This window comes from Lepisma saccharinum, chromosome 2, assembly GCF_977018435.1.
Source record: "Lepisma saccharinum chromosome 2, izLepSacc3.1, whole genome shotgun sequence".
NCBI classification, from domain to species: Eukaryota; Metazoa; Arthropoda; class Insecta; order Zygentoma; family Lepismatidae; genus Lepisma; species Lepisma saccharinum.
The window spans coordinates 145,987,744-146,001,805 of record NC_139230.1 but is presented as its reverse complement, the minus strand read 5'-3'; the positions used below and the strand labels follow the sequence as shown (position 1 = coordinate 146,001,805).

The window sequence follows — 14,062 nt, the reverse complement described above, 5'->3', positions numbered from 1 at the left end:
AAAGAAAACATTGGATGAAATTTCGTAGTGTTGTTGAAAAGGATATGACTGCGAAGATTATCATGTCTAGAAATTAAATCAGATCGACCTATCTCTAAGTTTGTTTCTTGTGGTTTAGTCATGGTATATTCTGGACCACTATTCCCTGCAACTATAGCTCTGGTTTGGTCTTACGGCGAGCGGCCCACATGCTGGCAAGTTAAGTAGGGAGCGAGGAAGCGACTAATGCAGCGCGATGAGAAACGCAGCAGCTTGTAGAACGAAACCTCCTGCCGCAACGACGTAACTCTCGGCGCCACCGCTGTCGTCTAGTTGGTCTGGCGTCTCTTGCCAGAATGTAGGCCGCCCGCCGTAAGGCCAGACAACAGCTATGTTAACGAAAGACGCCGTTACAGCCCATGCAAATCACACAGCTTCTGTTTACGTGTCCTAAATTCAACAAGCAGTTTTCAGCCGTCCCCGCAACCCCTGCAGCAGTGATTTATCCACACACCCTCAACACCCCCTAAAATTTTTCACAAGGGCCCAATTTATGGTAATTTTTGCTCAAAATTTACACTTGCAACCCCTTAAGTAAGAACTTACAACCTCCAGATGGAAATTTATGCCAACCCTGCCCCTTCAGTGTGGGGTGGGGAGAGGTTTAGAGACCCCACAAAGTTGTGTATGCATTCTTGGACCTTCTTTTAGGAACCAGACATTCAACGGATAGTGTTGCATATGTGTAAAATTCGATTTTAGAATCAGGCACGTGTATGTGCGTGTGTGTGCTGGGGGAAAGGGGGGGGGGTGCAATGGTTTCCTTGGCCGACAAATATACTCATTCTGGTAAACCATATCTCCAAGCCAACAATGCCTCCATCGGAATAGGTTTCGACTTCAGGGAATTAAAAGGAGTGTTCGATAAAGAAGTAAATTTATTAGTGCTGTCAAAACCGTTTTTTGTTTTCTTTTTTAACTGCAAGTCGATTTTCAACAAAGCAACATTTTACAAAAGAAACATTTCGGTTCCAATTGCCAAAACTCTTATTTTATTTCGGCTCTCTCGTTAACAATTTTTAGCTATCAATCTTCTTATTAGAATTAGAATCGAAGCCAAGGGTTTTCTTCCTAATGTTTGTATTATGGAAAGAGTGAAAATGCGTCTTAGGACAGGTTCGTTGACTGGAGCTACATAGTTGTTCTATCAAATTGTATGCAAATTCTTGGCTGCATAAACCTCGCGAGATTCTGTTATTAGTATAACAATCCATAGGAGAGGTTTCTTTCCCTTGGTTTTCCTTCAGTCTCCAGGTGATTGCAGCTACGGAACGTTTAACTAAGGGCAGGGCACGCCTTTTCTGTCCATCCTATAATTTGCCTCTACCTGGTATCGAACCTGGAATCCCTTGATTTCAAGCCGACGACGATGGCCAAACTTGAAATCTCATATGTGATACTCCGCGTGAAGTAACAAATCATGCTTTCTGTAGAAGTAAACGGTTTCCGAAACCCAACCTAGACCTGAATTAGGAATATGAACACTTGAAGCCTCTAATCGTATTTGTTGCTTTATGTCATTCCAAATAATAATTCGTAAATACAGAAATAGGAGCAAGTAATATTTTGTGAGCTTTGCCCAGAATTTAATGGAAAGGTTGGCAGATACATCCTGGGTGCGTTCTCTGCACGAAACTCAAGGGATCCAATCACCAACATGGGCGTGTTTCGCTGTAAAAGGATAAAGGATTCAGTTCTCGGTGGAGGATCGAGACTGTTTTGCCAATCGCCATCATGCGACACAAGGGACTAATACTATCCGCGGGCGAGTGAACGGAATTTTGTTACGGAGGAGTCAACACAAAATGCTTGCGGGACCGTTTTATTCACGCAACACTTGTGTGCGATTCAGTGAAACGAATCCTACGTTGTTGTAAAAACAAAAAAAAAACTATCGGCGCGTTCAGGTAGGCTAATCAGGACTAGACCTACAGTTTTAATCTGGAAAAGGCGGCCTCCGTGGCGGTGTGGTTAGCACTGCGCGCTACGACGACAGGGATGACGGGTTCGAATCCCGGCCTGTGCATGGGTGGTGTTTGCAAATGTATCTTCATCAATTTCATCTCATTCTCATCTTCGCGATTAGTCAAAAGTGGCAGACGACCCTGTGGCCGAGTGGTTAGCACATCGCGCTGCGACGTCAAGGGTCCCGGGTTCGAATCCCGGTCGGGCTTGGTTGTTTGTGAATGTTCATTCATCAATTTCATCATTTCATCACTCATCCCCATCTTCGCAAATTAGCCAAGAGGCACAAAACGCGAAGTAAAATAAACTAAATCAAATCAAAATCAAAAATCAAAAGTGGCAGAAATGCGAACTAAATTAAACCAAACCAAATCAATCTATCTGAACACAACTAGACCTAAAAGAAACAACCGTTCGCTAGAAGAAAGTGCAAGGTGACAAAAATTGGTAATATGGAATAGAAACAGTAGGACGTAGACATGAAAAATACGCGTAGGCTGTTGGTTCTTTGTGATGGAACAATCGAAATAGATAGAACTTGTTAATTTAACTTGCATACAAAAGTCGTCTTGTGATTACAGCTGAAGGAAGGGGAAGTTTAAGAAAATAATAATATAAAAATTCAAGCAATTCAGAATACTTAACAATTCAATGCTGTTTTCTAGTAGGTTTGGAAGTCAATGTTTCGTTGTTGAACTTTTAACTATTCATCGACCGACCATTCATGCATAGGCGTGCGCGCGGGGGGCAATCATGGACGTCCGCAATATTTTTGCACGGAAGGACAAGCAAGGTATTTTTTCATGGGGCATATTACCCCGATGATAGTGTTGCCCCGTAAAAAAACACCACTTGAATTTGAAATTGTCGCATTAATGTAAATTACTATGACTGAAATCGAATTATACGTATTAAATATATACTTTAGAATGGCATTCGATTTCTAAGGGGGAGATCTGGCCATCCTTGCCTCCCCCTTCCCTTTCATGTCCCTACTTTCACCTAGAAATTTAGTGTAGAGGAATCTTATCGCCTGTATTAAACGACATTATACTCTTAAAAGAAAATCAAGCGATTCAAGTTCAAAGCAACTACGGGGGAAGGGGGTGCAGTGGCGCAACCACAGGGGGGCAATGAGCATTACCCGTCCCCAACCTTGGATGGAAATCAATTCTAGGGGGCGCAAACATTGAGGTAAATGAAAGCAAGATTTAAGGATACTCAAGATGGAATTAGTTTTCACGTCTTTCTTGCATTATTTCTTCCAGACGGCCAAGAGCACCTGCAGAAGGGCACAAAGGGGCAATTGCCCCCTCGACATAAAATTTTATACAAATAAAAATACAATTCACAAAATTTTCTTGCTAGCTTCGCTCGCATTTTCTTCTCTTCTTACAATCTTGTAAAGTTCAGAGCGATAGTTAAGGGGCGGCGAGTTAGCCCTGGGTACCGAACGACGTAATGAAATGAAATGTAAAAAAGAATGCCATGGCGCCCCATGACATTTTTTTGTGCCATATTAAATCAATAATGTTTTCAGTTTGCAAAAATTTGGATATAAAAATTTTTTTACTCGCTTCGCTCGCAATTTTATTGTTTCCTGTAATGCATTGTAAATTACCAGATCTATATTATATATATAAATATATCCACCAATGCAATGAAACTAAACAGTGAGATGAAATGAGGGGTTTCTTTCCCAACTGAACTTTCATTAAGGTTTCTTGCCTCCCCCCCCTAATCTCTCGCTCGCCTATGCATTCATGTTCAAGAATATGGCAATGGGAAGCAAGTTATACGCCTGAATCAATGTTTCCACACCATTATGTAGAAAATAATGCTAGTGCTGAAAAATAAAAAAGAAGCAAAAACCACAAAAGAAATGGGAACAATAGAAAATAGGAAAAAAACATGTCTGATTGGGCTGCATTATTACAGGTTCAGTTCATCTTTGTGTATCATGTTTACACGAACTCTTCCAGTGCCAATGCTTTCATAGGATTTTGTTTTCAAATCACGAAAGATCATGACTGTGCGTGCTATTTTATTCAAAAGGAATATTAAAATACCAACGACTTTTGAAAGAAAATATCAAATATTCGTTTTGTTTTCTCTCATTTCGGGAATATGCTTTAAATAAGAAAGAGCTACGTATGTTTATTGGGCTCATATATACCATAATATTTTTGTATCCATGCTTTTATTATAATCAGTTTTCTTAGAAACAAAACAACCAAGGAAATGGACATCCTTAGATGGGTTCACTTTTACATTGCTTCGTATCAGGACCGCCCTCATGATTGCCTTTGGATTAGGTGCAAGGACACTGTTAACCAACTTCCAAATTCTTACCAAAACTGCAAATAAGTAAAATTACGCTATACTCAAACATGTTTCAAGGATATGTCCCTATCTCCGCTTGCTAATAATATTCTATCCCCGACCCTGTGGCCGAGTGGTTAGCACATCGCGCTGCGACGCCAAGGGTCCCGGGTTCGAATCCTGGTCGGGCTTGGTTGTTTGTGAATGTCCATTCATCAATTTCATCATTTCATCACTCATCCCCATCTTCGCAAATTAGCCAAGAGGCACAAGAGGGTAAACTAAATCAATCAATCAATCAATCAATAATAATATTCTATGTTGATACCGATAAGGCAAAGTTCACTTCCATACCCCAAAGTAATTTACAACCTACGTGACTGTAATTTGAAACTTTTGCAGAAGTCGATATTGAATCTGGGATTATTTGACGTAGGCATGTGTGGCGGAATGGAGTGGCGTGACAAGAACATGAGGTATTACTTACGTAATGATTCAGCTGTACGTTACCATATGATATGATGCACTCAAGAGCAGCATTTTGTAGAAATTTAAGCGAAAAAATGAACTCTCTCCCAGGACTCGAACCCGGGTCTCTGGCATACCGTGGCATTACTATACCTTGAGAGCTACAGAACCGACCCAAGTTTCGCCTGATTTTTTGCTTTCGCTTTTATCTGCGTCGTGTGTGGAATTGTCTCTGCCTCGGCAGCTCAGTTGCTAGAGCAATGTAACGGTGTGTCTGGGATCCGGGTTCGAGTCCTGGTCGAGTACTCATTTTCGCATAAATTTCCATGTGTATATTAGCTTCTTAAACGTGAACGGCTCTCAATAGCAAAAGAACGGGAGATGTATCACAGTAATCATGAGTTTTGCTTGCTGTTACAACTGAAAGACATGCAATTGAAATTTTTATTAGGTATTCTTTTAATGAGCCTGATTTTTTGCCTGGAATATAACAGGTCTAAGTTGAAATGTAACTCTCGTAACACATGTTTTTGGATGTATATTAAATTTTGCAATTACGTTCCACTCAATTTTGGAATTTTGCAATTACGTCCCACTCAATTTTGGAATGGCAATGCATGTATTATTCTTCTTTATCGTCGCTCTTCTGCCACAATTTCGACGATAGAGATGAATGACGATGAATTGATGAAGTGACCCTCACAAAGAAACACAGGACTAGAACCTGGATCCAGGCCCGTACCCAGGATTTTTTTTAGGGAGGGGCCAAATCAGAAAATGTGGAACAAAGAGAAGATTCGAAATGCGTTGGATTAAGTTGGGTCGTTTTTCTGCAATTTTTGGCTAATCGCGACGATGAGGATGAGTGATAATATTAAATTGATGAAGAAGCATTCACAAAGAACACCCAGATTGGGATTCGAACCCAAGACCCATGGCGCGTAGCGCGACGTGCTAACAACTCCGCCACGATGGTCGGCGAAATGCTGTTGTTAGATGTGACCACCAACGTTATGGTAGTATTGCAGCTAAAGCTAAGCGTACACCCAACGGCAAAAGTAATACAATAGTAGGCGAATTGTCCATAACTAATTTCATTCTGTGTTTTCCACAGTGTGATGATCATGGATTTAAATAAAAATGCGCACTAAGCAGATATCAACATCTGCTTCGTATCAACACAAGATGTAGAGTAAATAAAGGAATGATTGACAATTTGCCTACTAATATCTTTGCTGTTGGCTGTACAATTGTAGATTTGCAATGTTATGGTTCAAAGTAACAGAAGAAGCAACTGATCGATATACCCCCTCCCCCCTTACATTGGTTATAAAACTAAAATATTTCAGGCTGCATACTTCTGGAGCCTGTCTCTCTTCACAAACAACGCATTAATTTATGCAAGGACAAAATCGAAATTTTTGAACAACCAGAAAAATTGTCAATGTCATTTTCGTAGGTTTTTATAGGTTCACATTATAATACTTCAGAGTTCGAGGGGGGGACATGGCCCCTCCCCTGGGTACGGGCCTGCCTTGATCCTTTGGTGGGGAGATTCGTGAATCAACCAATCATGGCGTCTCGGTAATTACCTGCATACCAATGTTCAATAATGATACCTATAGTTTATGGATAAATATTTTAAAAGAAATAAGTAATTATATGGGTGTATCAAAAGAGAGATTTGAAGATTTAAGTCGATTGCCAGCCTCCTAGAAATAAAATCGTTCGTGTGGTTATGGAAAGATGCAAAGATGATAATCATTTAAATAATCAATTTTGGAGTAAATACTTACTATAAAAACAAATGCTTTGAGCTAGAATTTGATGCTTCACTACCTGGATTGCACATGATCAAATAATATCCGAGGAGAAAAATCAGAGGAGAGCAAATAACTCCCCCGAGAGAAAGTTTTCCAAATTCCCGAGTAACGTGGTTTTTATGTAAGGAAGGTTTTCCTCCAATTTTCAGAGAAACCCGTGATTGAGTTTGTTAAAATTATAACAAATGGAGAAGTATAATATATTTCAATATCTTATTCGCCTAAATCTAACAAACAAGAAAAAGGCAGCCGTTTGTATCTTACGGAAATCATTCTTCAATTCTATATCATTAGTATTATGATGGGTATTACACGGTATTATTGTTATATAATCAATTTTATATCAGTGATTGGCTATGTCTATGTCTCACTGGATACTTGTTCGAGTGGACACCCCCGGTGGATTTACTAAGTGGTTCGGATCCCACATTAAAATGTAGGTCCAGTTCTATCTGTGATTAAAGTGTACTTAAAACTCAGAGAAACAAAACTCACTGAACACTTTTTTTTTACCTCTCTCTGTACCACTGTAAGCAGCAACATTTTTTTCCGTGCCGAATTTTATTTCGTTTTCTCACGTTTTCATTAATTGGCCAACTTAATTGTTTGCTTCTGCCTACATTAAAATTAGTTACTTCAATGGAAAAACAGAATGTCAGCTTATTTGTATCCCGATAACCCAACTTTTCGGAACTCAAACTAATTGAACATGGCTGCACGGGCCCACGCATTCCTTCCTTCCTCCTACTTGCAACTTTGTCCATAATGTATATTGGCAGTGGTACATTAACATTCAACATTCATATTTTAGTGGCAATAATCATCATGTTTGCTATTAGATGTAGCTTATTTTCGGTTAACATAGTCTTGCTTAGTTGTTTTCTCCTTCAAGGTTACATAATGCAGAACTCTGTCAACAGCATTTGAGAATTTGCTACACACACATAATTTTCTTTTATCATTGTAAAGATAATATGCAAGTACAAAGCACACTGCAGGGACCACAATGAACGCGGCATTATTTACACATATAATTACGGGTGTACAATCTCAACTGTACCCACACAAAGGGTACCATTATATGCAAACGCATATCAGCTTCGCTGCGTTCATGCTAACGATGATCACGAATTGTCCAGCGCTGTGGTCGTGCGGTCTAAGGCGTTAAGGTTTCGGCTCGGGGTACGGGACGCTCGCTGGTGCGAATCTCATCTCCTGGGGACGAAGTGTAACAGATTTCGGTGTATGGGACCGGTGGCCACCCACCATCGTGAGGAAATTGGGGAGCTGCGAATGAGAAACGTAACCCGGTCATGAAAGCTTACAACAACGACTGGGGGTTCGTCGTGCTGACCACACGTCACCCCGTAACTGATTTAATGATCGTCCACATCTGCTTAGGCATGTAGGTGTGAGACCGGCAATCGTCAAAGCCTGTTGCGCCACGTGTTATGACCACGAATTGATGAGATTTGAATGTTTGGCTGATCAAGACTGTGTTGCTTCATTCATGCGGTGAATGATGATGAAATGAGGGATCATGCTAGCCAGTGTGACGACCAGGGTTTATCTTAAATTTCATTAAAGGTCAGCTCATTAAGCGGTGTTTCTAGCTAGTAATCTAAGCAGCTTAGTTTGATTGATTGAGTTGGTGTTTTAAGTCCACTTATGCACAGTAAGGCTAATCGGGACTGGACCTACAGTTTAAAGTGGGATCCGAACCACTATGTGCCTCCACCGGGTATCGAACCCGGGACCCCTTGATTACAAGGCGACGACGCTACCACTGCGACATTGGGGAGGCCATAAGCTTAGTTTGAGAACATAATTCAGGATTTGATATTTAAAGAAGATAATATTCTACTCAAAATTCTCCAGTTCAAAATATATGATCTGATGTTTGAAAGCTTGTTGGTGGACAGCGTATGGTCCAGGTACAGCAAAATCATTTTTAAACTGCGTGATATCACAGAATTAGCTCTTATAACTCCATTAAGCCTTGTTTCCATGATTATGAAAAACTAAATATGCTGACCAAGGCAGTAATTTATTTTATTATAAAACATAAACTAACGTAACGTTTCAACCTTCTAGCAAGGTCTTCTTCAGACTCTGTATCAAGTACAAAAGTAACCAGATACAACAAGAAGGGTAATATATATACACAAACATTACTCCCTCCAGACTATTTAGAAAGTTGTTAGGAACTTTCTAGCAGATGACTTTCACTTTCCAACTTTACTTTCACCTAAAAGGCTAAACACAATTACTTACATATAGAATGTGGTTGGACTTTTTAGACAGGTTGAAACAACATAGGGATGATGTACGACTTAAGAGAGAGAGAAATGCAATATTTAAACACACGAGAGAAACAGGACATGACATAGAGTGGGATGAGGCTAAGCAGATAGGAAGGGAGAAGAGAATGCTAGTGAGAAAATGGAAGGAAGCCAAGGAAATAGAGAAGAAAGGTGAAGAAGACACAATGAACTGGAATGGGGGACTGAAGTTAAACAAAGAATGGAAGATGATGTTGGAAAGAGTGGAAAGGACAAGAGAAAAAGAGGAGAGGAGAAGGAAGAAAAATGAAGGGAAAAGAGCGTGAGATTAAAAAGTCCAACCACATTCTATATGGAAGTAATTGTGTTTAGCCTTTTAGGTGAAAGTAAAGTTGGAAAGTGAAAGTCATCTGCTAGAAAGTTCCTAACAACTTTCTAAATAGTCTGGAGGGAGTAATGTTTGTGTATATATATTACCCTTCTTGTTGTATCTGGTTACTTTTGTACTTGATACAGAGTCTGAAGAAGACCTTGCTAGAAGGTTGAAACGTTACGTTAGTTTATGTTTTATAATAAAATAAATTACTGCCTTGGTCAGCATATTTAGTTTTTCAGAATTAGCTCGTCAAGGAAGATTTGCACAGAATTATTAAAATGTATTAGATTTAAAATATAGCTCTCGAGTGCATGCTGGTAATTGTTTATGAAATAATATATCACAAGAAAATTAAATTATCTTTGACGTGGTATGGGAATAATATTATTAGCACTATTATTGGAAAAATTTCTTGCACGGCTTTAATATGCATGCTTTACTTGTGTTTAAAATAACTGAGACACGTACCAGATCACCTTTGGTTTTGAGTTGATGTTTAAGTCCACTTTGTGCATAGTAAGACTAATCGGGACAGGACCTACAGCTTAAAGTGGAATCAGAACCACTATGTGCTTCCACCAGGTATCGAACCCGGGACCCCTTGATTACAAGGCGAAGACGCTACCACTGCGCCATCGGGGAGGCCCCGTACCAGATTACCTTACCATTGTTTGAAGTAAAATAGTAACGTGGTGTTATCACCGTTCGTAGAATGCATTCTAAGCATGGAACAAAAAATAGAAGGTAGTTGGGGGCCGGTAAGATCTGTGGAAACTTGCAATCAGTAGTGAAACAAGTTTCGTAAAAGGTTGCCTTTCTACGTGCCTTCCTGTGCATAACAGTATGATTAGATTAAAAAATTCTCACATTCTTCACGTTCCTGGTGCCTTCTTCACTTGTCAAAAAGGCAGTGTAATGAAATTTCTCCAGTCGATGTTTCTTCTCTTGATAATTAGTTTTGAGTGGTGCTGGTATTTTCCCATTCACTCTTTTTGCTTGATTTTGAACAAGACCTAATAGGTAACTCTTACCCAGGTGTTAAATTTCACAAAAACGCCTTGTCAAGTGAAACGTGAGATTCGATATGGCACCAGACGATAATTACTTTTTATGCTTCTCTCTCACGTTTAAGAATTTAAAATGTTTGTACATTTTAAACTGAAAATTTGGGAGGATCAATACTTAAGGATGTACAGTCATGGAAAAAAGTACTTTTCCATACAGTCTTAATACTAATAGTTTTATGGGGAAAGATTTATTTCCACGACTGTACATGAGCGTAATGTGATCACACACCAATGTTTCTTCGTATTTAATTTCAACAATAGTGGTATTAATGTATTTGAATGATAATGGTATGTTGCTTCCTTTCATTAACTCCATTTTGAATTGTAAGATCAAATACCTTCCACTTTGTTGATTTGCTTAATTATACTTCGTTTTTCTGTCATTTTTGGTTAATCGCTAAGATGAGGATGAGTGATATGATGCGATTGATAAAGGGGCAATCACAAATATATATGGACGGCACAACACGAGGGCCACCGAGGATTATACTGGCCGTGAGTTCAGACGCCAGAGCCTCGCTAGTCTGTAAAATGCAGTCCAGGGTGTACCTTCCAATTGGTCATCCACCAGTCGCAAAGATATGGTGTTAACACACACTCGTGCACAATTGTGCATGTAGAGTTCATATTAGTCGCCCTTCACACGAACCGGTATTGACGCAGTGACTCTGGCTGTACACGGGTTCTTGTACGTGCAGGAGTGTTTCATATGGGCAGGAAAGCAGCAGCAGCTTTCATACGCAAAGTGCTGCTGTCCTCGGCGAAGACACGGGTGAACTCATTGCTCATGCAGCTCACTGTACCTTGTATTCCATGAAGCTATGTACAGTCACGGACACTTCTGGGTTGTAACGATTCTATTCAAAGTCAGTGGTATTGTTACAACCCGAATGTGTCCGTGAATGTACATGAGCATATCTTTAACCTCCTTCCCGTCAGTCTGACACTTGTTTTGGACGGGTTTTGGACGACGTTCCCACCGAATTGATTTTTCACAGAATCAAGAAAAATTTGTCAATTCAGGATATACCTGTTGAAGAGTATTAAGGGAGAGTGAAAAGTAAATTATGGAAAACGTTATAGGATTGTTTATTTTTGTACTTTCAGAGAAGAAGATATAAAATTGGCAAGTAAACATTCTCAACTCCAACCTTCGTTTTCTAACGCAGCCACCCAAATTAGCATACATTTTAAGTGTGAGTCTATTGCAAGTTTTTTTTTTCATTACTGTTTTCCGTAACAATTTTTCAAAATAACATTTTTTTTATCCAAGGTTGTAGCTCTCTTGAAAAAATCCTGGCTACGTCTCTGTCCACTTGTGCATTTTTTTAAAAAATATGAAACGTACGACGTATTTACTCTACTTATTTACTTTACGAATGTTCACTCAAGGCTGGCGACCAACAGCGCATCTGTGATAACCACAGAAGGCGTTGCTTTTGTGTGAACTCTGAAATATATTAGATGTAATAATCTGCCCGTTGTCCCCTACCCTCAGCATACTACAGGTTCAAATCCTGGTAAGATTCGGGCGTTTCATTATTTTTGGTGAATTTGATGAGGTGAAGAAACATTCATTCACATCGTCGCGATTAATCTAGAAATTAGAAAAGCGACTTAAAGTTACCTAAATACAATACATGTCACAAATATTCATCATCCTAATCATCGTAGTGGTATAAAAGTGCCCCTTAAAACTAAAAAGACACAAAAAGAGACTCTTGACCATGGAGTCTGTTTGAATTGAAGTAACACCACAGGTGCTTTGTAGGTAGCGTTAATTTGCAGTTTGTTACGAGATACGCCAGGGTCCATGAAACAACGTTGTGCCTAAAAACACTAGGGTTTTCTGTACACGACAGTGCATTAGACATTAATTCCCTGATGCACTTAGCAGGGTACTCAGATACGCGTGTTTTACAGCGATCAACTCGTTTCGTACGCTGTGAACTGGTTCATTTAAAGCCCGTGATTTCCTGACTGGAATTCGAAATGCGGGAAGGAAACTGCATTTAGGTTGTGACTAAGCATTCGATTTGTAATTCGAAATACCTGTTATGGTCGAAGAAAGCAAATATAGGGTGTGGTGGTGGTGTCGTTAGACCAAGTTAATTTTATGCTCGCAGGAAATTAAGTCCCTGCTATACTGTGTTATTGGGATTCGATCCATGTGTGCCCCCGTCAGGTACTGAACCCGGCAACCCTTGATAACAAACCTTAAGTATTTTTTTCCATGCATCAATCGCACGAAGTTTATTTTCCAGAATTTTAGAGCTGTAAGTTTCAAGTCCGCCATTTTCAAACGAGTTGACTGATTTCATTCGAATGCAATGCTGAAGCAGCCCTTGAAGGTATCTTCCTGCTCTATGAATTCCAACTGAAGGGCTACAAATTTGCAGCGGCTAGCGTAGTTACAACATTTGCCACTTCACCACCCGCTCCTTCTAAACTATGCACTACACTTCAAAGATTTATTGCCAAATTGCCAGTTTTGTTCCGTAAGTTCCAAAAAATACAGTGTATACGAAATTTTGAAAATGTAAAAAATAATCAAGAAGTGGAATGTATTTAGATTAATGTTCAATGCTCAGATTCTGCATTGAGGGACTGAGCGAGGAAAGCATTTAAAACGAAGATATCATGAAGGTGTAAAATGAGGTCAAGAGAAACTGTTTTTTCAGTGTAACTGTTATTGTCGTTCTTTTAAACTGTAGGCCTTGATCAAATTAAGACCATTCTATTCCTCACACTTCCGTTCAATCAACAATTTCCTAGTGTAACATACGGATAAATATGAAAGTAAAAAAATGGCATAAAGTATGTGTTGCCTATTTTTCTACCACCCTTAAATTACTTCTGTTTTTGCCTGGCTGAGTAATGAGTATGATGAAAATGTAAGAAGCGATAACAACGAGAAAGGTATCATCTAGTATTTATTAATAGGAGTACTATTATTCGACACACACATCTCTCTTATATCAGAAAAGATATTCAAAAATGAAATATGCCACAATGCTGACAAAACATTAATTAGAAGGGAAAGATCCGTGTGCAGTTAATGGCAAGACTCGCAGCCTGACTGCACGTGAATATGAAAATCTTATTGATCTGACATCTCACACTTCTGAAGAGGCCATGTTTGGTGAAATATGGTGCAGTGTCAAAAAACAATTCCAATGTTTTTTTCACATAAAGCGGTTAGAACACTCCTTCCCTTTGTCAGTACGTATCTGTACGAGACTATTTTCTCAACATACCTTTCCACAAAATCAAAGTATCGCAACAGACTGGACGCAGAGCCGGACATGAGATTGCAACTCCTCCACAGAGTCGGATGTGAAAGAACTTTTTAAGGAGAAGAATCAAGCGCACTCGTCGCATTGAGCTCAGTAATTAAAACACTTTTCTTTTCTTACGAATACTTACCATGCAGTTGTAAGAGCATTTTCTTTGATACCATATAATGAAATAATTGATTATTCTTTTTACTAGATGCCTAGAACATCAGAAACGCTAAAAGTGTACACATATGGTGCTAGCTAAAACCAACACTTCTGAGAAACCTAATTACCGAGTTCTCATTGGCTGGAAAAATACAAGTTTGCTCTGAAGAGCATAGAAAAAATATTTGGGCTCCGCATCCTCGTCTTTGGATGAAAAGGGCTCCGCGGTTTGAAAAGTTTGAGAACCGCTGGTCTAAAGGTACAGTTCAGTTAGGTT

General features: G+C 39.4%; 1 protein-coding gene across 4 annotated transcripts in view; it reads left to right on the top strand.

The window, feature by feature from the left end:
• CaMKI (Calcium/calmodulin-dependent protein kinase I) overlaps positions 1-14,062 on the top strand; it is a 687,397-nt gene that overhangs the window by 485,390 nt on the left and 187,945 nt on the right. The gene's annotated exons all lie outside the window — the stretch shown is intronic.